The sequence below is a fragment of the Acinonyx jubatus genome, chromosome B2, assembly GCF_027475565.1.
Source record: "Acinonyx jubatus isolate Ajub_Pintada_27869175 chromosome B2, VMU_Ajub_asm_v1.0, whole genome shotgun sequence".
In the NCBI taxonomy this organism is placed as follows: domain Eukaryota; kingdom Metazoa; phylum Chordata; class Mammalia; order Carnivora; family Felidae; genus Acinonyx; species Acinonyx jubatus.
The window spans coordinates 78349282-78374048 of NC_069385.1; the positions used below are offsets into that span (position 1 = coordinate 78349282).

At 37.7% G+C, this 24767-nt stretch overlaps 1 long non-coding RNA gene across 8 annotated transcripts in view; it reads right to left on the minus strand.

Moving 5' to 3' along the window:
- Positions 1 to 24767, minus strand: part of LOC113598785 (uncharacterized) — a 603234-nt gene that overhangs the window by 464797 nt on the left and 113670 nt on the right. For all 8 annotated transcript variants that reach the window (XR_008298504.1, XR_008298505.1, XR_008298503.1 and 5 more), the window contains exon 2: positions 2711 to 2792. This is a non-coding gene — a long non-coding RNA (uncharacterized LOC113598785). The remainder of the gene's footprint in view (positions 1 to 2710; positions 2793 to 24767) is intronic.

A 24767-nucleotide genomic window follows, 5' to 3' on the forward strand; every position in this document is an offset into this window, starting at 1 on the left:
AAAAGAGGCAAACATATCCAGGCTCATATATACTTAAAAGGGGTTCTGAACACCAAATTTCACTCTCATAATCCTCTGGGACACCAGCTGGGTGTCCTACAATTCAACTCAATTCTGACACTATTTACCTGAAGATAGCTTCAGATTCCACAGGTTAAGGGACTGCCCTCTACTCCCACTTCAGACATCAATCACAAATCCAGGTAATCACCTGTGCTTCTGGCTGACCAGCTGTAGATCCGAGATTCCAAAAGACCCCTCCTTAGATTCAATTAATTTGCTAGAGCAGTTCACAGAAGTCAGAGGAATATTTTACTTACTAGATTACTGGTTTAGTAGAAAAGGATGTAACTCAGGAACAGCTATCTATCTAACAGCTATCAATCTCCTAACAGGAAGAAATGTATGGGACAAGGTATGGGGAAAGAGCAAGGAGCTTCCATGCCCTCGCCAGGTGCACCAGTCTCCCCAAATCACCACATATTCACCAACCTGAAAGCTCTCTGAACCCTGTCCTTCTGGGTTTTCAGAGGTTTCATTACATAGGCATAACTGATTAAATCATTAGCCATTGGAAAATGATTCAACCTCCAGCACTTCTCTCCTCCCCAGAGGTCAGGGGGGTTGGTTCTGAAAGTTACAATAAATACTCTAGTCAGATGGTTGGCTTCACTGTCAATTAGCCCCACCCTCAGATGTGCTCCCAAAGTCATCTCATTAACATAACTGAAGACAACTTTATGACTTTCATCACTTAGGAAAGTCCAAGAGTTTTACAAGCTCTGTTCCAGAAACAAGGACAAAGACCAAATATATATATTTCTTATTATAAATCACAATACGGCAATACTATAGAGGAAAAAATCTGACGTAGAAGCATATTTTTGACATGGGAAAATGGCAAAAAGCTAACTAAGGAGTAAAAACCAGGTTACAAAATAGCATGTCAAAAACAAATCCCTTAAATAGATACACAGCTGAAAAGACCTATAACAAAATGTTAATTGTGGTAGTCTCTGGATGACGAAATTATCAATAGTTTATTTCATTCTTTGTTTTTCAGATATTTTGCATTGAAAATATTTTCCATTTAGAATCAGGCAGAAATACTAACTAATCCAGAGACAGAAATTGTGAGGACACCTGCAATAGTTAATTTTAAGTGTAAACTTGACTGACTGTCAGATGCCCAGATTCAACATTATCTCTGGACGTTAGGGTGTTTCCAGATGAGGTTGGCATTTGAATTAGTGGACTCATTAAAGTAGATTGCCCTCCCTCAGTGTGAGGGGGTCTCATCCAATCCACTGAGTGTCTGAATAGAATAGAGGGTGGAGAAAAGAGGAATTTTGTGTTTTTTTTTTCTGCCTCACTGATTGAGCTGGGACCTTGGATTGGGATGTACACCACTGGGCTTCCCTGGTTTTCAGACCTTCAGACTGAGACTAAATCACACCACTAGAATACCAACTTTCCTGGGTCTGCAAGCTTGTAGACCACAGTTTGTGGGACTTCTCAGCCTCCATAATTATGTGAGCCAATTCCTAATAATAAGTCTATACCTATCTATATACAGATATATGTAAGACTATTCATATATATTTGCTCTTACATATATATATATATGTAAGAGTATATATATATATTTACTCTTACATATATATGTAAGAGTATATACATATATATATGTACATACATATGTATATACATACACATGTATGTACATATATATATGTATATACCTTACATATATATATATACATATATATATGTACACTGGTTCTGATTTCCTAGAGAACCTTATCGAATACAACACCAATAAAGTAAATGCTAGAGAAGCATGGATTCCCGTCCTCTTGATTTAACCAAGAAAGTTAGAAAGTTAGTTATTAAGCTAAAGCAAGTAATCCAGCTGTTTAGTATCACTCAAATAAATATCTAGATAGGTGTCTCAGTTTTTCACTTGAAAATTATTTGTCTGATATTTTGTGGGCACAAGCTGATCTGCAGGTTCAGAATGTGTCCAAGTACCATTGACCATGTCATTAGATCCATATATGAAACAGAACAATCAGAACAGCTGACATTCCTCGTTATCCTGCTGTGCCTCAAAAGATCACATAAATCATTTCACCAAAATCAAAGTGGTGGCCATTCTCAGCCATCCTCTGCTACCACTGGGTGTGGCCAAGAGAGGTATTGATTCAGTTACCAACTGAGCAACAAACTGGAAAGTGAAAAATCCAATCGCTTGAACTGGGAAAGAATGAAAGAATCACGCATGGCTTAGAAGGAACTGGAAAGGTTACACTTCACCAATTCTGGAGCTGTTGGAGATCTGCCTTTGCGCTAAAGCTGCTCATAGTTTCTTCTGTATTAGCTGAAGTTGATGTCAAAGAGTGATAAATTCTATAACTCCTATTTCTGTATGACTCCACCTCCCTTATCTTTGTTCACAAGCACTGCTTTGCACTTGCCTATTGCCACGACCTTGTGATCCACCTTCTCTCACATCTTTAATCTAGAAGTCTTCAAAGTGAGGCCCACACCCCTCCCCTTCCACCCCTGGGGCTAAGAGGTGGATCTCCTAGAGCATTGGAAGAAATATTAGATTTCCTTTTTATACTTATGTTTATCCTTAAAATTTAATTCACATAAAATAAGAAAGAACACATTTCTTCATATAAAATAGGAAGTTAATATATATTACCTGAAACTGGGTTCGCCTCTTGGTGGGTGTCGAGCCAAAAGACAACAACCAAGCCAAAGAAACAGAAGAGGAAGGATTTTACCTGCAACAAGTAAAGTAGAACACAAGGGATAAATCTCAAAGTAGTGTCTCCTGGAACAAAATAACTGGGGAAGCTTTAAGCTAAGGATGCATACACATTCATGAAGGGGCTGTGCAATGGGGAATTCAGCATGTGATTGGGGCCAAAGTCATCCTAAGGTGATGGACTCCAGATCTTAGTTGATCAAAGTCACCAGGGCCACAAGCCAACTAGTCAGGTATTTGAGTGCTCCAAGGGGTTGAAATCTTGCAGAGATAACTCGAGAATATGCCCTGGGCAAGTAGTGCCAGTCTGGTAGAGATCACACCGTGATCAGAGACCTAAAATGACTTCTCATGTCAAGAAAACTGTGTCTCATTTTTTCTTTTTTCCAGAGATCCCTAACTCTTTCTATTCATTATACTAGTACTTTTCTCCTAGAGAAAAGCCGTGAGGATTGGTGAACCTAAAACAGTGCCTGGAAAAAAATAAGTTCTGTATCGACTAGTTAAAATTCCTCATAGGTAAGTCAGTGTTAGCAGACACTGCTGAAAGATGCCGGCTGTTTCCTCTTATATGGCAATTATCCTGAGGGAAGAGGGCATTCTACATGTGTGGGAGTTGACCGTGATGATCCTTTCAACATACTGTCTCAAAAAGCCAGTAAAAGTCAGGTTTTGATGATAATCCGTTTTAATCAGACTGGTCATCCTTGAACAGTGATACAAAGATTTCCACATCAAAAATAAATAAAGTGAAATAAGACAGTAAATTGAAAATAACACTACAAATTCAAACCCAAGCACCGAGAAGAAAACTGCTGCACTGATGCACTGAAGCAGCCACACTCTGAGGTAGAAACATGATGAACTAATCACATCTAATGTGATTATGTAACGTTCCCTCAATAGTAATACTGGTGACTATAAAAATTCTTATCCATACATTTAAGAACTCAAAAATACATTTTGCACTTACTAAGAATTTTTACAGTTTCAGTGGGTATAGAGTTGATTTATTAAAAATTGACAATCCAGGCACCTGGGTGGCTCAGTCAGTTAAGCGTCTGACTTCAGCTCAGGTCATGATCTCACAGCTCTTGAGTTTGAGCCCTGGGTTGGGCTCTGTGCTGACAGGTCAGAGCCTGGATCCTGCTTCTGATTCTGTCTCCTCTCCCCCTCCCCCACGTACATTCTGTCTCTCTGTCTCTCAAAAATGGATGTTAGGGGTGCCTGGGTGGCTCAGTTGGTTGGGCGTCCGACTTCAGCTCAGGTCATGATCTCACGGTTTGTGAGTTCGAGCCTGATTCAGAGCCTGGAGCCTGCTTCGGATTCTGTGTCTCCCTCTCTCTCTGTCCCTCCCCTACTCGCACTCTGTCTCTCTCTCAAAAATAAATAAACATTAAAAGTTTGTTTTTAATTGAAAATCCTACAGCTTCCAATTAGTCTGCAACCTCTGCCTGATATCAGGGAAAATATAAACTTCCCAGCCAAATTTCAATACAAAACTTGCAATAATTGGAGGGCAAGATTTAAAAGTGAATAAATATTATGAAAGTTGAATAAAATCATGAAAATTGAACAAATATTGTAGCAACTATGGTAGCAGCGGAATTAAAACATCAAAACAAACTGAACTTAGGCCAGCACTTCAGACAGCTCTATATCAGAGTGTAGACTACAGGGTTATTGGGGTGTTTTTAAGAAATATATTCAATCACATTGTTCTCAATAAAAACATACATAAATTGTATATACAGTAGTAACATTTTATCACTATCTTAATTTTATATTAGGAAGCAAAACTATTTTACTGCTAATAATAAAATTTAAAAGAATCAAGAATGGAATCTTACTTCATTTTTCTTTGCTTTATATCGTTTTATAATACACATAATCTCAGTACTATAATACTTTAATAATATAATTAATGAACAATAAACATGTAGTGGGTTCATGAGCAATCAAAAAAGCTGGGATAATAAACATTGCTCTAGTTTTTAATTCTCATTGCTGCTAAAGTTATTCTCTTCACACACTCTTGAATCATGCCTTATGCTTCTTTAAAAATCTGTTAATGGTTCCCCATAGCCTAATGAACAAAATGCAAACTCCTTAGCAAAATATATGAGTGACTGGGTCAAACATTTTCAGCCTAATATCTATCTGGCCTTTCTTACTCCCTCAGACATGATTAATTCCCCACATTTCTAAAGCACTTGACCTGTAACTCTAGCATAGCACTCATTTTACTCTGCAGGATTAGAAGTTTCACTGCAATAGTGAATAACACACTGGACAGAGTCAGGAATCCTCCGCTTGCACGCAGTTCTACTGTTGCCTAGCTATGAGATCCTGACTCAGCACTTTATCTATCTGAGCTTCAAGTCCTCATCTTTAAAATGGAGATAATGACAGAGGGTTAGAAATAACATATGTATATTTTCTAGGTAAGTTGTCTGTCTCCAGCAGTCACTCAATACATACTAGTTGAATCAATACACCAATGAGTAAATGATTCGTTTCGAGAAATAGATTTATACATAGAATTTGACCCAAAGTGAATTACCTTACATTCCTACTGCTATAGATCTCTAAGGGACACACGGATTCTGATTAATTACTCATACAAATTAATAGAGGTACCATGTATTACATGGGAAAACAGCTTATTTTCTTCTTTTAGCTTTTTTAAAAACTTATTTTCAATAAATGTAAATGTGACACAACACTTCCTTTAATCACCTTTAATTATTGCCAAGACACATTCAAATTAGATGTTTGCCTTTTAACATCTAAAGCATTTTTTCCTATTTCTGACGATTTTGTTTTAGGATTAACAGAAGTTGTTTCTATTTGGTTTTCAAAAATACTCACCACTTTCTCAAGAAAAAAGGGGAGCTTGGGTTTTAAGTGGCTAGAAGCCTCTTAAAACACTTCTCTCCAGTGCTATGCAATACGTGACAGGAACCACTATGGGTAAAATTTATCTTAGACCCGTCCTGAGAAATTTAGTCAACGAAGCAATTCAAATAAGTATAATTAATTTTTTTTAACTATGTAACCACATAGCTTGGTGGATGGTGTAAGGTTCTGGGAATTGATCAGCTCCTTCATGGATGCATATCACAAAAGATCCCAACTGTGGGCCAGGTTAATTTGTAAAGCTTGCAGACTCTGGCAACCAAAGAGAGCAATAAAAAGGAGTTGTTTCTGATATGAGTCACTGTGGCCTTTGTCTACACACACTCACGGAAGAAAGCAATTTTTAACCACACAACTCTTCCCAAATGCACACATATGTGGAAATAAGGAAAAATACCCAGTGAGCATATGTGTGATTTAAAGAGCAAGTAAAACTTCAAACTCTTGGCCGGGCTCATGTAGATGACTAAAAACAATGTTTATGACATGCCAAGAAGACATCTATGTATATATATTTATATGTTAAATAAATGTAGTGTGATCCATATTTTGAGTTAAGTAAAATGTGAACATATGTTTGTAAATATTCCAGAGACATTTCTCTAGGTGAACTGTATGGATGCGTTTTACAGAAAGTGTCACAAAAATTCATGTGTGGGTGGAGTCAATGCAAAAGCAAAAATAATAACTCAGTCCCTATAGATTACTGAATGGTTTTAATGCCTCTGCTTGAGTGCAAGCCAGAAATATACCGAAATTCTCTGGCTAAAAGGATTATTAATAAAATTATTTACTTTGAAATTATTTCTTACTTCTACAAATGCTATAAGATTCTGGAGAACCCCCCAGTGAACTTTACTAGCATGTTTCAGATCTGAGAGCAATCACATGTAGTTACCCATCACGCAAAATAAAGACAAATCCTGAAACTCATGAATTCTGGAAACAGAGAAAAAGGATATGGAGAAAGGAGATTATACACTGAGGCTCTAATGTCATTTACAGACTTTACCTTTCAATTCTCATTTAAGTGGATGGATAGAAAAATCCTTCCCATAGAAAGATACCTTATAAGAACCTTTGTTATTCAGGCAAATGAGACTTTTTAAAAATCACAATTCTAATCTGGGGAAAATATTCTGACAAGTTTCAAATGAACTGAAGCTGTTCAACTTTTGAATTTTCTTTTTTTTTCTTTTTTTTTTTTTTTTGACATTTATTTTTGAGACAGAGAGAGACAAAGCATGAATGGGGGAGGGTCAGAAAGAGGGAGACACAGAATCTGAAACAGGCTCCAGGCTCTGAGCCGTCAGCACAGAGCCCGACGTGGGGCTCGAACTCATGGACCGCGAGATCATGACTTGAGCCGAAGTCAGCTGCCTAACCCACTGAGCCACCCAGGCGCCCCTCAACTTTTGAATTTTCAAATGATTTTGAGCCTGCTGGTATTGGAAACCATCTTTGGAGAAGCCAAGTTCCATTTATAAGAAAAAAATTGAAAAGATATGCAGTGACCTTGCCTCCCATCCACAAAACTGTCCTAAAATTAATAATTAACTTAATAAACAGTTAATGTTTTCTAAACTTTATATGGATTTAAATACCAAGGTGAATATATCATAAAATTTATTTTGAATTTTTTTTTAATTTTGTTAATGTTTATCTATTTTTGAGAGAGACAGACAGACCCAGTGCAAGTGGGGGAGGTCAGAGGTCACACAGGGATGGAGACACAGAATCCAAAGCAGGCTCCAGGCTCTGAGCTGTCCACACAGAGCCCAACACGGGGCTCCAACTCACCAACTGTGAGATAATGACCTGAAAAGTCGGACGCTTAACGGATTAAGCCACCCACGTGCCCCTTATTTTGAAACCTTTTAACTCACTTTCTAGGAACCCAAGGGTTAATTATGTGATAAAGGTATCAAAATAAGTTTGGTATATTGGGGTACAGTGGGTAAGGTGAGTAGGGCATTATTTAGCATATGCCATGTTGAAATAATTTATGAAATTGAAAATAGTATTCTTTCCAGAGTTCATTTTTATATCTAAAATATATACTAAGTATATGCTCAAAAGTATACAAAATCTTATAAGCAAGATTCCTTATGCTTTAAAGTTATATTCTAATATATGTACTGATGAAATGATATGCTGTCTGAAAGTTTCATCTAATGACTCCAGAAACAGTGGTTAAGGTTAGAGTGGTTTATAGAAGAAACAAGATTGGCTATGGGTTAATAAATGTTGAAGTGAGACAATAAGTATATGTGATGTGCTACACTACTCTCTCAATCTAAAATGTAATATAACAATTTTTAAAATATTATGTAGATATTAAATGTAGCACTATTTGTTTAAGAAAAAGAATGGAGACAAACTAAATATCCATCAACAGAACAGAGAACTGGTTATAAAAAATATATTACAGGACACCTGGGTGGCTCAGCTAGTTGAGTATCTGGCTCTTGGTTTCTGCTCACAGGTTATGTTCTCACAGTTTGTGAGTTTGGGCTCAGGGTTCTGTCCATATCTGTGCTGAGAGCATGGAGCCTGCTTGGAATTCTTTCTTTCCCTCTCTCTCTGCCCCTCGTCCACTCATGCCTGTGCATGCATGCACTCACTCTCTGGCTCTCTCTCAAAATAAACTTTTATTAAAAAATATGTTACAACCTTATATTATCAAAATAGTACACAACTCTTAAAAGAAAGAGTATACCTATTTGAGCTGATAGGACTATAATAAAATCATAAGTGAGTATAATATACTCTGATTTGTGAAAAAGGGAGAAATGCTGATATATAAATATGTCAATAGAGAAATAGATTTGCTAGTTTTCTAATGTTGCTGTAACAAATTGCCCCAAATGTAGTGGCTTAAAATAGCATGAATTTATTCTGAGGGTCACTAAACCAAAATGAGTTTCAGTAGTCTAAAATCAAGGTGTTGGGTGGGTTACATCCTTCTGTATGTTTTAAGAGGGAGTTCCATACTTTCCTCCCTTCCTTACTTTCTCCAGCTGCCAGAGGCTGCTTTCTTGGCTCATGGCCCATCTCCCCATCTTTAAAGCCAGCAGCATAGCATCTTCAAATATGTCTCTGCTCTGACTCTCCTATCTCCCTCTTATAAAATAGGGACCCTTGTGATTACACAGAACTGTATGATCCAGAATAATATCCTCACCTCATAATCCTTAAATTAATCACACCCATTAAGTCCCTTTTCCCATTTAAGGTAACCCATTTGGGTTTTGGAGATTAAGATGTGAATATCTTTGGGGTGGCATTATTCTGACTATCACAGATATGTAGACATATATCTTTCTAGAGATACATAAAAACTTGTCATATTAGATTCATCTGGGGAGGGAGACTGTGGCACTGGTGGTCTGAGATAGGAAAGATTTACTATTTGTTGTTTTTCATTTTGTATTTTGAATTTTTCCCTTGTGTATGCATTATTGTTAAAGCACAGTATTTAAAAGGTCACCAAAATAGTAGATCATTTAGATAATTTTTAGGAAGATATAATTGTATCTGTCATAGAAATACAAGAGTAAAAAGTTATACTTTAAAAAATGACTTTAGTACAAAAAAGAGCAGTATGGGGCTGGACATTAATTTTAAATATTCTTTAAACTCTGAATTTTTGGTAGCCTTTGTCTCCATTTATATTAAGACTACTACAATTTGCTTGAAGCATGAATGCACATTTATAAAATCTAGCTATAAATTTAAAAATAGTCATCATGAGTGGCACCTGGGTGGCTCAGTTGGTTGAGCATCTGACTCTTGGTTTTAGCTCAGGTCATGATCTCATGGTTTCCCGAGTTAAAGTCCCGTGTCAGGCGTCAGGCTCTGTGCTGACCACATGGAACCTGCCTGGGATTCTCTCTCTCTCTCTCTCTCTCTCTCTCCCCTTCCCTCATTTGTACTGTCTCTCTCTCAAAATAAATAAAAATAAGATAAAAAATGGTCATCATGAGGTTGCAATTTACTTCTTCATTACATTATTTATTAAGTTTAATTAATTCAAATGAGCATATTGTTCTTGGAAACATAAAAGATGGAAAAGTTGAGTAACAACAGAAAGGAGTTTATGGGGTGCCTGGATGGGTCAGTCGGTTAAGCGTCCAACTCTTGATTCCCACTCTGGTCCAACATGAGCCCCACGTCGAACATCCCTGCTTAGGATTCTCTTTCTCCCTCTCTCTCTGCCCCTCTGCCCCCAATCCCTCAAAATAATAAATAATCATTTAAAAATAAATAAGAAATTTAAAATGGTGTATCCCAGATATATCACTTCTGCTCTTAGGTACCACAAAGTGATAGGTGCAGCAACATAGGAGAGCAGAAATGTGATCTCCTTTGTGCTTAAGAGAACAAAAGTGGCTCTAACAGCTAAGCTACTCTGTTCCATGAAGATGGATAGTATATGTGGAAGTGGTCGGGACAGATGAGGAAAGATCTTTAAAGGTTCAAAAGTATACAGAGAAGGGTCAGAACAAAGCCTAAATGGGCAGGAGCAACAGTGGATGGGAGGCAACGATACTAATCTATGACATAAGCACAGTTTGGTTTGCCTAAGTCCTAACAGAAAAATGACCAGAAGTCATGGACTTTATTTCCCTTCCTTTGTTTTTTACAACCACCAAGAAATGGCAACAACCAAATCTCTTTTCCATTGTTTTACTTCTACTTCCCTAGATGTTAAATGTGGCAATGAAAACATCAGTTTTAAAGGTTGCTCTGTTTCTGGTTTTGATCATTAACATTCTGCACAGCATGCCTCAGGAAGTATAAAATGAGATGTTCACATTCTAATTCTTAGAGATGAACGAATGAAGGAACCAGCAAAAGGTCATAGCCTAGAAACCAGATTCATGGAAAGTTGAACAATGTCATGTCTCATTGTGAGATTGATATCCCAGTTGCAATTCCTCCTGCTAACTTCATTCTTAAATCTTATTGAAATATTTCTCATGATTTATAAAATGGTAAATATTCATTCACGGATTGCCGCCAAATATGTACTTCCAACAACTTTGTATTCGATCTCCTATGAGGAGATAAACCAATCACGTTTATGTTTTCAAAAATCATACCACCTTCCTTAGGAGGTATCAGGGTAAGATGATTCACAGCATACTAAAAACTTTTTTCAACTAACAGTTCATTGCTATTTCTATTTTGTTTCAATTATTAGCTTTTCCTTCTCCCATTCCTTTTGGTTTCTTACAGCCTTTGAGGTGACTTGCACTCAAAGCCCGCTGAGAGAGGCAGGCTGGGAAAACCACAGGCATTTCCCTCAACCACTATGCCCAGAGTGCAGTGAATTTTACAGCTGAGATCTGAGCTGCAGGGCCTAATGTGTCTGCTGGCAAACAGGATTCAGCGTTCTACCCTCTCTCATCCCTTCTCTCCTGGCACCAGCCACGCTGTGGAATTCCAAAAGTGTCTCATAACACTATTCAATTTTAAATCAGTATTCATAAATCTCTCTCATAGCTTCATCTACTTTCATCGGCAATTTGTGATTGCCCTTTCAAAACCTTTGACAAATATCTTCCTCATAGCTGTCCTTGTACAGCAATTTCACTGACAATGAGATGAAGTCTGTTGAACCTCTGAATGCCAGCCCTTCTACCACATTCCTGTGTCATTATAGTTATAAACTCATCCTCCTAGCGCACGTTCTCTGTGGGCAAAGGAAGTTAAGACTTCCAAGTGACCTTAAGGAGTTGTATGTAAAAGTGAATTCATTATTGGAATTATATTTTTATCCAAGCAGGGTTTCCATAAAACTGTGGTCTGTTTTACATTAGGAAGAGGGGGTCAACACTTAACCCTACTAACCAGTTTCTGAATAACAGCAAACAAACTAGGGTAAGGACTTAAGAGAACTCACCTTGCAAGTATGACCTAGTAATTAGCACTAAATGTCATCGCCTAACAGCTGAAAGGTTCTGAACCATCCTTGCAGATGCCCTTGTTAAAAGGATGTAAGGGAGGGGCAGATGAGATGAGAAGAGGCTCTTAATCTAGCTCCCCATCAGCCCAGTCCCAAGGCTTGGTTCCTGTCACCATAAGTGTGAATCAGTGAGAATCAGCTTTATTACCCAGGCAAGTTCTCCCACTAGGAATGAAATAAGATAACCCACAATGCTGGAATTGATTTATTGTATTTTAAAATCCATTTTGGATTACACTTCCCTTTTCCCTTTCAGCCTACCTTGATGTCACCATTTCCTTGATTCATCAAGATGCATGACACTTTGGTTTGGGGGTGGTAATAATGATAACAAATGTTAATATTAAACTTTTCTATGTAAATATTTTATTATTTATTTTGTCTCACAGTTGGTAACACAGTTGGAATTTTAATCATCACCATTTTATAGATGACGAACCAAGGCTTATAGAAGGGTAGCACTGGGTGTTGTTATATGTAAGTGATGAATCACTAAATTCTACTCCAGAAAACAATACTACACTACATGTTAACTGACTTGAATCTACATTAAAAAAAAAAAGGCAGGTATGTGTCTAAACTAAAGGTCAACTATTTCATAAGAAGCCACTCAAGCCCAAGTTTTTTCTTCCAAAGCCCTCTGCTGCTTTTACTATGTCATAGTAGATTCCCTTGATGAAGATGACCCACTCACAGAGATTCTTTTTCTTTTTTATTGTTTATGTATTTTTGAGAGAGACAGAGACAGAGAAAGAGAAAGAGAAAGAGAGAGAATGTGAGTGGGGAGGGGACAGAGAGAGATGGGGACAGGATCTGAAGCGGGCTCTGTGCTGACAGCAGAGAACCTTGATGTGGGGCTCAAACTCACAAGCCCTGAGATCATCACCTGAGCCAAAGTTGAACACTTAATTGACTGAGTCACCCAGGCACCCCTGGGGAGATTCTTACTGACCATAGAATCAGTTTTGATCCTAAATGTGTATCTTTACTTAAAATATACCTTGTTCAAAAAAATCTACAATAAAATATACCTAGTTCAATAGCTCCTAAATATGTGTAATAATGTTTTACTATATGCTAATGTCTGTAACTAATGTTGATTTTAAAAATTCTGTTCAAAATAACTGAATGACTTGCCTATGGATCAGAGAGCTGTTTTCCTATGCCTGTAGTACACAGCAAAGTCTTCTAAATTCGTTCTGAAGACACCTAATTCCCAAGGAGAATGCATATAGCAGCAAAACAGCTTGATTTTCTAAAAGAATGTAGATATCACACTGGGACTTGCTCAGTGGGACATCAGGAAAATTTCACATAAAAACCAAGGGAAGAAAATAAATTTGGAACTTAATTGTGACATTTCACAAAACCTTGGTGACTCAAAAGCAACATAAAAAAATACATACTCTAGGAAACAAAGCAAGGAGTTATCATACTAATGTGCTGTTAAGGAAATGGAACAAACATTTATTGAACACATACTATACAGGTGCTCAAAATTTGAATACAAATCCACAACCCTAACAGATGGATGTCCCAATTTCAAAGGAACTGAAGAGTTTTCCAAAAGTCTTATGAATGGTTAATGGCCAATGTTAATGGCTAATTAACACGTGAGTCTCACAGATTAAAAAGTCTCTGCTCTTTTCACTGAGTGACTTCAGCCATCATGCTAACACTGGTTTCCTCCAATCTTAAGTGTTTTACACTCTGTAAGTGAAAATGACTAATTTCCACAAAGTGGTAGACAAAGATCTTCTTTAGTGGGCCCCCTTTTTTCTAGCACGGCTCTGGCTACCATTGCCACTTCTACATCCTACCCTTTCATTCCTGATGTCTATTGACACAATCAGCACAGTGACTCTTTTAAATGTGGTCTCCTCAGATTATTATTAGAGTTCTACTTCCAATAAATTTATTTTCTTAGCTCTTAGCCCATTAAAAACTTGCTCAAGTCAGGTGACAGCCAAATGGTAGATATTTATGACCACAGCAGTCAGAGTGAACAATTTGTCTTTTCTAAATTGTGTGATAGCCAGAAATTGAACTGGAGAATGATCGGAGCTATTTCAGCCTCTCCTTCACCAACACAGGTATCCGAGTACAAAAACCATGGAGCAGGACCTGGGTTAGTGAGTTTCCCATCGAACCATTTTCTGAAGGCATTAATGGGTCATAGTCATGTTGGAGGGTGACTTTTCTATTTTTTCTGTTTCTCACTAGGAAGGCAAGATGACGTTACACAGATTTGGGGTTAAATCCAAGCTTCAACTCTTATCAGTCAGGTAACTGAAATAAGCATTGACTCTCTTTTTTCTCTCTCTCTGAAACCCTACTTTGCTTGCATCTGTAGAATGATGATAAGACCACTTACCTCGGGTTGAACTTTAAGCAAGGTCATGTATGTAAGGCCCCAATACAATACCTGGCCCATAAAAGATGTTCAGAAAATGTCCAATCTTCATATCTGAGTTTGAAAATAAGTAAATGCCATTCACTGACAAAATATGCCATATGGTCCTATATTCATGATGCCTATACTACATACGCCTTTATTTCAAATGATTAGTTTAACTTTAAGAATGAGTAATTATGTTTTTTCCACTGACCAAGATGACTTACATTAGGATACGAAAGTAAAAAGATGGAGGTCTGGAAGACAAGGCAATGCAGGATTGTGACGAGCAAAGTGATGTGGTTAATGGTATTGGCAATCAAAATTATTTGGGCATTTACAGAATCAATAAAGGAAGAGACTCCTGCCTGAGCAAATATTCTCTAACTGAAAGATACTTGTGTATTTGCAGATCATATTAAGCCACCATGGATTTCAAAGCCTATTAAAACCTTAAAAACAGAGTAATCATTCAATTTTTGTTATTTTAGTGACATTTTATATATGAACCATAATGGAAAAATCCATGTTTTGTTATAATGCAATTAAAAATGTAAGGAGACATCTGTGCCCTTTTACACAAGACATAGCAAGAATGCAACAGTAACAGCACACGTACATCAGCATGGATATAGCAAATGAAGCATGACATGTAATGAACTATAAATACCATCCCTCAGAACAGACATTTGTCATTTTTCTGGTCTCTAATAAAGGAAATAAGTGAAGTAATTAAAGCCTATAAGTTTTTCTGGGTGAGTTTTATACATTAGGGAAGTGGAAAAAATGATCCCTCCTGCATGATAACTAGCAAAAACAAAACAAACAACAAACAACAACAAAAAACAAATATTCCTAGTGCCAATGGATACTCATGGGCCAGGACCTAACAAATGTATTATAATATATGAGAAGAGACATGAAAAAGTAGAACCACTTGAGTTCACAAACCAGGATTTCAGCAGGCGTCCCATGGTGTTCCAGGTTACACCAATGCCCCCAGAGTACACACAGATGAAACAGCTTCATCCAACCCCAATACCACAACAACTGAATGTGATGAATCCACACAGCTGGATTTCAGGGATTAAGACTATGTTCAAGAAAGTGGTGATATTTCTGGTTGGCAACAACTTTCTTCTTCATAATCCAAAAGCAGATAATGCGAACTAATCTAGGTGTCTTTTGGAGGTACCCGGGCCAACAGAAGATCAATTAAGCCTTTAGTCTAGAAACTAGGGATCTGCCATGGTCTCTAATAATTGTCCTGTGATTACCTCTACAGCAGGGAGTATGCTATTGCCAGAAACATAAGCCAAGATAATGGTTCCAGATCCTGGTTTAATCTTCAGTTACCTCATTCACCCACCCTTCACAGGCCTTCACCTTGGCACATTTGGGTAAGCAAAGTTGGCACCAAGAGTTAGCTTTAGGCGAGTCTGTGAAGCTCATGAAGCTTGACTGCAAACACTCTCAACTCTTTTCTATCATCGTCTTTTACTTCTATTTTCCATAACCCTTTGCCTAGTTTTAATAAACCTTCTATGTGCCCAAGAAAAAGCTAACTCTCCTGGGTTTCATTCTGTAAGCAGTGGGGTAAACTGGTTTAATCAACAACTTGTTCCTAAGCAGTTAATATGTTCTGAGCCCATAGGAAGCACTAGGAATGGCAATACTGTTAAGACCTCAAATCTACCCTAAATGACTTTAACAGTTAGTTTAGAGAAGAAGGTAGACATAGGGAATAACTGACGAAAAAACAGTGGACAATAAAATGTTAATGTCAGTTGTGCCCCAGGTGTAAAAGGACTTAGAGAAGTAAGAGATCAGGATGAGACTGCAAATTGGAATGATTTCAGGAGGAGATGAGACTAGAACTGAACTTTGAAGCATGAGAATTAGTGATATATGGAGAAAGCACTGCAGATGGAAAACAATTAAATCATATAAGAATGAAATAGAAGCTAGTGGGTTTGATACTATCTTGCTTAACAAAAATGTGGCTTTTGGTTGGCTTCATTTTATCAACTCACACAGACACTAAACAGCTAGAACAATATTTTGAGGGTAAAACACTTTGAAAATTCTTGATTCCATGCCTTCTAGAAGGTTGCCTAACCCCCCTGTACACATGGACAAGCACTGGACAGCTCCAAAACCAGAACCCACTCTGGAAATATGTACCTGGACCCCACAGAAAGTAACATGTCCTTTTTTCAAATCAGATGTGGATCTAATCCTATTTGCTTTTGTTGCTTTATCAAGACAGAGTACTTTCTCTCTTAAACCAACACACACACACACACACACACACACACACACACACACACACTCTGTTTTATAGGTTTCGCTAAAAATCATGTCTTAAGTATCTGAACAAAGTAAAAAACAAAAAACGAAAACAAGAAAACCTTTGAGTAACATGACATTTTCACCTGAGAAAATATTAATGCCTTGTTATGTACTAGCCACATTTATGTGACACAAAAACAATTATTTGAAAAGTGAAAAAATTCAGTCAAAATATGTTTTGGCATCAAGTAGAGATAAAATGTAAAACCCCAGTTGTTTTTCTGAATTCAGAACCAATTTAGAGGTTGTTTTTTTTTAAAGCTGAGCTTAAGCAAACAGCTATTTCTGAATGCGGGAAACGTCTTTCCATGTACAACTACTGTCAGGACTAAAGAACAGCTTTATTATGGAGAGCATGGTAAAATGCAGATCCCAGTTTAGTAGGTCTGGGGTCGGGCCTCAGAATATGCATTTCTAATAAGCTCTCAGGTGGTGTTAATCCTGCTGGTTCGTGGGCCATACCTGGCACAGTAAGACTGGAGAACATGGGACATGGTTTTAAACCTTTTATACTGGGGCGCCTGGGTGGCTCAGTCAGTTAAGCATCCGACTTCGGCTCAGGTCATGATCTCGCAGTCTGTGGGTTCGAGCCCCGCGTCAGGCTCTGTGCTGACAGCTCAGAGCCTGGAGCCTGCTTCAGATTCTGTGTCTCCCTCTCTCTCTGGCCCTCCCCTGTTCATGCTCTGTCTCTCTCTGTCTCAAAAAATAAATAAACGTTTAAAAAAATTTTAAAAAAAACCTTTTATACTGATGTTGGCTTTGCATGTTGTTTTATATCTCAAGATGGACTGGCTTTACAATGATAAAAATTCTAATAATGAATATTCTCAGTCAAAATACACCTCCCTCAGAATATTTCTACTACATTCTAGTGTTGATGGAAACACAAAGATACCCCAAATAGAGAATAGTAGAGTAGAGATACCGTGAAGTTACCTAGGCCTAATCCAATTCAATTCCATTGACCTGCTGAAACTTCAAAAGGTACTATAGTAAATACTAGGAAAGATTTCACTACCGTCTCCTCCTAGAATGTAAGCTCCATGAGGGCAGAAACTTTCTTTTTTGTGACTTTTAAAGTTCTCCAACACAGAAAACACAGCTTAGTATATAGTAGGCATGAAATGCTTGTTAAATGGTTGATAGGATGAATAATGGAAAGCAAAACTAATAATCCATGCCTTCACTCCACTAATACTTCTTTCATGTTAGTAACCCTTTCGCCTTTCCTTCTAAGATTGTATTTAAATCCAGTCCTTTCAATGGTATCTCATGGAAGTAGCTCAGTTTCCTTCAAAGATTAAAAATCAGTGACTTCCTCTCCACATTTCTGTAAGGCAACGTGAAAACTAAAACATAACCTTGAGTCTATTTTTCCATGAGTATCTCAGCACATTTCTCTAAGCCAGACTCACAGCTCAGTTTTCCTAATGTTTCTTAATTAACTTCTAAGAGTACAAAAGCAGGCAAAATCAAGTTCAATTTATCATGGAATTCAAGATACGCACACATCTAATATTGAGTAAACTGTTTTGCCTATCTTTCCTATACTATCTACTGCATTGGTTAGCATTAATAGAAGAACAAAGTACTCTTCCCAATTGGGGAAAAAAGGAGACTTTTAAATAGCTCTTTCTTTCCAGTCATGTTTACATCCAAAAAAACAAATAATCCAGTTAAAAATGGGCAGAAAACATGAATAGACATTTTTCCAAAGAAGACACAGATGGCTAACAATCATACAAAAAGATGCTCAATATCACTCATCATCAGGGAAATACAAATCATCATGTTATGCAATGAAGTTATCATCTCACACCTGCCAGAATGGCTAAAATGAAGAACACAGGAAACAACAGATGTTGGTGAGGATGCAGAGAAAGGGGAACTCTCTTATACTGTTGGTGGGAATGAAAACTGGTGTAGCCACTGTGGAAGACAGTATGGAGGTTCCCCAGAAAGTTAAAAATAGAACTACTCTATGACCCAGAAATTGCACTATTAGGTATTTATCCAAAGGACAGAAAAATGCTGATTCAGTGGGGCACCTGCACCCCAATGTTTATAGCAGCACTATCAACAATAGCCAAAGTATGGAAAGAGCCCAAATGCCCATCGACTGATGAATGGATAAAGAAGATGTGGTATATATATATACAATGGAATATTACTCAGTCATCAAGAAGAATGAAATCATGCCAATTGCAATGGCATGGATGGAGCTAGAGAGTATAATGCTAAGTGAAATAAGTCAGAGAAAGACAAATACCGTATGATTTCACTCATATGTGGAATTTAAGAAACAAAATACATGAATACAGGGGGGAAAAGGGAGAGAAAACTCAAGAAACAGACTCTTAACTATAAAGTACAAACTGAGGGTTGCTGGAGGGGAGGTGGGCAGAGGGATGGGTTAAATGGGTGATGAGTATTAAAGAGGGCACTTGTGATGAGCACTGGGTGCTCTAAGTGATAAATAACTAAATTCTACATCAAAACTAATAAAGAGAATTAAAAATTTTTTTTTTACATTTTATTTATTTTTGAGAAGAGAGAGAAAGACAGAGCACAAGTGGGGGAGGGGAAGAGAGACAGGGAGACACAGATTTTGAAGCAGGCGCCAGGCTCCGAGCTGTCAGCACAGAGACCTAAGCGGGGCTCAACTCACAAACCGTGAGATCATGACCTGAGCCGAAGTCAGATGCTTAACAAACTGAGCCACCCAGGCGCCCCTTAACTAAATAGAATTTAAATAAAAACTTGAAACTACAAAAAAAATTAGAGGAGTCAAAAATCAATGAAGTCAAAAATCAATTTTAATGGCCCACAGATTATGTTTCCAAGGATACTACTTGTCAAAGAGAAAAAAAAGGTAATGAATAGGACAGGAACAAGTTTAAATTTGTCTTTGTTCTTTTTAAAGTATGAATTTCAAGGGGCACCTTAGTCAAGGGGCGTCCAACCCTTGATTTCAGCTCAGGTCATGATCTCACAGTTTGTGGGATTGAGCCCCATGTCGGGCTCTGTGCTGACAATGCAGAGCCTGCTTGGGATTCTCTGTCTCCCTCTCTCTCGGCCCCTTTCCTCTTACTCTCTCACTCTCTCTCTCTCTCTCTCTCTCTAAAAAAAAAAATAAACACTTTTTTAAATAAATAAAGTTTGAATTTCATGACAAGAAAAGTTTTCACTACAGCTCAGCCTGTTATTGCTTATGTATCATTGCTATGAAATTTTAGAAACAAGGTTTGTATGATTGTAGCTTTTTACAATTGCAATCCAGTTGCCTTTTTACTTCCAGCTTTTGGCTGCCAAGTGTCCACAGTGGGATGAAGGGAATCCTCTATGCTGGGAAAGACAGACCAGCGAGTGCACAGTCTGGCCCAGTTCAAGCTTCATAAAACATCAGACCACTTTAGGCTCCATCATTCCTTCATTATATAAAAACACAACGTGCTTTGCATTAAACTTTTTTTCCTTTTGCCACAACTTCCAACCAATAATAAACTCATTTTCCCATTTTGAAATATTTAGCCAACTTTAAAGAGTTATTTTTCATTTCTCCTTATTCCATATTTCTGGTTAGAAGAAGTAAAACCTGGAAAGAGATTTGAAAATTTCTGCCAATAGCCATGTCTGACCCAAGAGAAAGCAGGAAGAAAATATGCAGAATGCTATAAATGCTTCTTTTCCTCCAACTTAATATCGCCTCTGTTATTAGTATAAGGTGATGTTGGTAAAAGCAGTAAAATATCTTGGTTAAGAACCTGAGTTCTGAGATCAGACTTACAACTCTTTAGTTCAAATCAGTATCCAGTTGTGTGTCCTCTTCGGTTACCTCCTTCTCCTTTGCTCCCTGTCTCAGCCTCTTCACTCTTTAATGTGAGAGACAAGAGCATGACCTCAAGGAGTTGTTGAGAAAATCAAGTGTGATAGTGTTCACAGAGCACTAAGCTGTGTGCCTAGCATGTAATGGTAGTAAGCACTCAATAAACATTAGCTAATTTTAACACTATTGTGTAGAATAAGAATTCTACAAGATCAGGACAAAGCAGCAAAGCAGTCATAAAATATTAAACAACACATCAAACCAGTAAGCATTGATAAGTGAGATGCTAGTGCTATTTGTTAGCATAATCCTCTGGTGTGAAAACTATTACTGTCTTATTTAAAAGAAAGATGGCTTGCTTGAAAATGTTGGCTTCTCTAAGTATTAAAACTGCAATTCCAATTTCAAGGATGAAATGCATCTTGACGTAGGTACTTCTAGTCTATCAATAATGTTGACGTCTAGCTGCCTGTGTTTCTTTTGTGCTCAAAATGTTGAGGCTTCTCAGAAGTTGGTCAGTAACTACCAAGCTCAGTGAGAGAATCAAGAGGGGGCCCATTTCCTAAGGTGACAGTTAATTGGATTAGGTATTAATTTGTTGACTATAACCAAAGAACTCCAAGGTTATTGCAAAACAGGTAATTTGAACGATTCCTCCCATAGAAATCTGGATTTACGACTAAGGTCATATATCTCAGAAACATCTCCTACATGTTACCACAGATAACCCATCTGCCTACACCTCTGACTGGACTGTTCATACGCTAGTCAATATACTCAACACAAACATACTGATTATCTGGTAATTAATTAGTGGCCCGAACTGATTGGGCAATTAGTTTAATTCTTTTATTTTTATTTTTTTTTTCAGAGAGAGAGAGAAAGAATGATAGCACACATGAGCAGGGGAGAGGCTGAGAGAGAGAGAGAGAGGATCCAAAGTGGACTCTGAGCTGACAGCAGAGAGCAGGAAACAGGGCACCAACTCATGAACTGTGAGATCATGACCTGAGCAGAAGTCCCACTTTTAGCTGACTGAGCCACTCAGGTGCCCCAGGTCAATCGGTTTAAATGATCAGTGTGATAAACCCAAATAGGTGTTAGGAGAAACTCCATAGGAAAAACTCTTGTGGAGTGTTTTTATCAAAACTTTTTTTTATCAAAATGGAAGATACACTCTGATCACTTGATTTTATTGACTAGGAAACAAAGAGCCAAAGATGAGCAGTGGCTCAGCTAGTCAGGGGCATAGCAGGGATAATATTTTGGTTTCCTGGTTTCTCATCTCAACAAAGTATTCTCAGCTGCTACCACTTCTTCCATGTATCAAGTATGTTTCCGTATCTTGGCTATTGTGAAATAATGCCTCATGAATATGAGAGTGCAGGTATCTTGTTAATATCCTGGGTTTTTTTTCTTCCAAGTTGTATTTAAATTCAAGACAGTTAACATATAGTGCAGTATTGGTTTCAGGAGTAGAATTTAGTGATTGATCACTTACATATAACACCCACTGCTCATCCCTCCTTAATGCCAATTGCCGATTTAGCCCATCCCCCCCACCCACTTCCCCTCCAGCAACCCTCAGTTTGCATATGAGTCTCTTACAGTTTGCCTGACTCTCTTATTTTACTTATCCTTCCCTTCCCTTATGTTCATCTGTTCTGTTTCTTAAATTCCACATATTAGTGAAATCATATAGTATTTGTCTTCCTCTCACTGACTTATTTTGCTTTGCAAAATGCACTGTAGTTCCATTCACATCATTGCAAATGGCAAGATTTCATTCTTTTTGATGGCTGAGTAATATTCCATGGCACATATATACCACATCTTCTTTATCCATTCATCAGTCAATGGACATGTGGGTTCTTTCCGTATTTTGGCTATTGTTGATTATGCTGCTCTACACACTGGGGTGCAGGTGCCCCTTTGAATCAGTATTATTGTATCCTTTGGATAAATACCTAGTAATGCAGTTGCTGGATTATAGGGTAATTCTCTTTAACTTTCTGGGGAAACTCCATACTGTCTTCCACAGTGGCTGCACCAGTTTTCATTCCCAACAACAGGACAAGAAAGTCACCCTTGCTCTGCATCCTCACCAACACCTGTTGTTGCCTGAGTTGTTCATTTTTGCCATTCTGACAGGTGTGAGGTGGTATCTCGTTGTGGTTTTGATTTGTATTTCCCTGATGATGAGTGATGTGGAGCATTTTTTCATGTGTCAGCCATTTGTATGTCTTCTTCGGAGAATGGTCTGTTCATGTCTTCTGCCCATTTAATAACTGGATTATTTGTTTTTTGGGGGTGTCGAATTTGGTTAAGTTCTTATTGATTTGGGATACTAGGCCTTCATCTGATATGTCATTTACAAATATCTTTTCCCATTCTGTCGGTTGCCTATTCATTGTTTCCCTAGCTGTGCAGAAGCTTTTTATCTTGATGAAGTCCCAATAGTTCATTTTTGCTTTTGTTTCCCTTGCCTCCAGAGACACATCTAGTAAGAAGCTGCTACGGCTGAGGGCAGAGAGGTTGCTGTCTGTCTTCTCTTCAAGGATTTTTGATGGCTTCCTGTCTCACATTTAAGTCTTTCATCCATTTTGAACTTATTTTTGTGCATGGTGTACAAAAGTGGCCGTTTCATTCTTCTGCATGTTGCGGTCCAGTTTTCTCAACACCATTTGTTGAAGAGACTGTCTTTTTTACATTGGATATTCATCCCTGATTTGTCGAAGATGAGTCAGCTATACCTCTGTGGGTCCATTTCTGGGTTCTCTATTCTGCTCCATTGATCTTTGTGTCTATTTTTGTGCCACTGCCATACTGTCTTGATGATTACAGCCTTGTAATACAGCTTTAAGTCTGGGGTTGTGATGTCTCCATCTTTGGTTTTCTTTTTCAACATGACTTTGGCTATTCAGGGTCTTTTCTGGACTCATACAAATTTTAGAATTGTTTGTTCTAGCTCTGTGAAGAATGCTGGTGTTATTTTGATAAGGATTGCATTGAATGTGTAGATTGCTTTGGGGAGTATGAACATGTTAACAATATTAGTTCTTCTAATCCATGAGCGTGAAATGTTTTTTACATTTCTTTGTGACTTCTTCAATTTCTCTCATAAATATTCTATAGTTTTCAGAGTTCAGATCTTTTACTTCTTTGGTTAGGTTTATTCCTGGGCATCTTATCATTTTGGCTCCAATTGTAAATAGGACACATTCCTTGAATTCTCTTTCTGCTGCTTCATTACTGGTGTATGGAAATGTAACATATTTCTGGACATTGATTTTATACCCTGCAACTTTGCTGAATTCATGTTATCAGTTCTAGCAGTTTTTTGGTGGAGTCTTTCAGGTTTTCCACGCAGAGTATCATGCTGTCTAGGGAGAGTGAAAGTTTGACTTCTTCCTTGTTGATTTGGATCCCTTTTATTTCTTTTTATTGTCTGATTGCTGAGGCTAGGATTTCCAATGCTATGTTGAATAGCAGTGGTGAGAATGGACACCTTGATCGTGTACCTGACCTTAGGGGAAAAGCTCTTAGTTTTCCCCCGTTGAGGAGGATATTAGCCGTAGGTCTGTCATATATGCCATATAATGTCATATAATGTTGAGGTAAGTCCCTTCTATCCATACTTTTGTAGGGTTTTTATCTAAACAAAGGATGTTGTATTTTGTCAGATGTTTTTTCTGCATCTGTTGAGAGGATCATATGGTTCTTATCCTTTCCTTGCTTTTCTCAATGTGGTGTCTCACGTTCATTTTAGTATCCTGTTTTCATTCCCTTGGAATACATACCCACAAGGGGAATTGCTGGATCATACAGTAGTTCCCTTTTTAATTTTTTTAGGAACCTCCACACTGTTTTCCATAGTGGCTGAACCAATTTATATTCCTACCAATAGTGCATAACGGCTCTCTTTTCTCCACATCTTCACCAGTATTTCTTATCTTTTTAATAATAGGCATTCTAACAAGCACATGGTGACATCTCAGTGTGGTTGTGATTTGCATTTCCCTGATGATCAGTGATGTTGAGCACCTTTTCATGTACCTGCTAGTCATTTGTATGTCTTCTTTAGAGAAATGTCTCTTTATGTCTTCTGCCTACTTTTCAAATCACATTGTTTGATTTTTTGCTATTCAGTTGTGTTAAAGTTTTTAAATAATTGTCTGCCATATGTTCAGAATGAATTCAGATTATTTTAAAGATTCTATTCTTTTATTTAATATTTTTCTCTTTATTCTTCTTCCCAAACGGAGAACCAGAAACAAAAAGAGAGAGGAGGACCTTTCTTAGATTGTGTAATAAAGAGTCTGACTCCATTTCTGATGTTTGACTACTGACGGTTGTCAAGTCCCACCACTCTTCCTCCCTTTCGCCCACAATTAGCAAACTGATAGGGTAAGTCGGGTACTTCTTTCCTTGGTGCCAGCAGGAAGTTCAAACCAATTAAACCTCTGTCCTCAAGGGAACCTTCATCCTAGCTCTACTCCCTAACCACAGTAAAAAACCAAGCCAATCT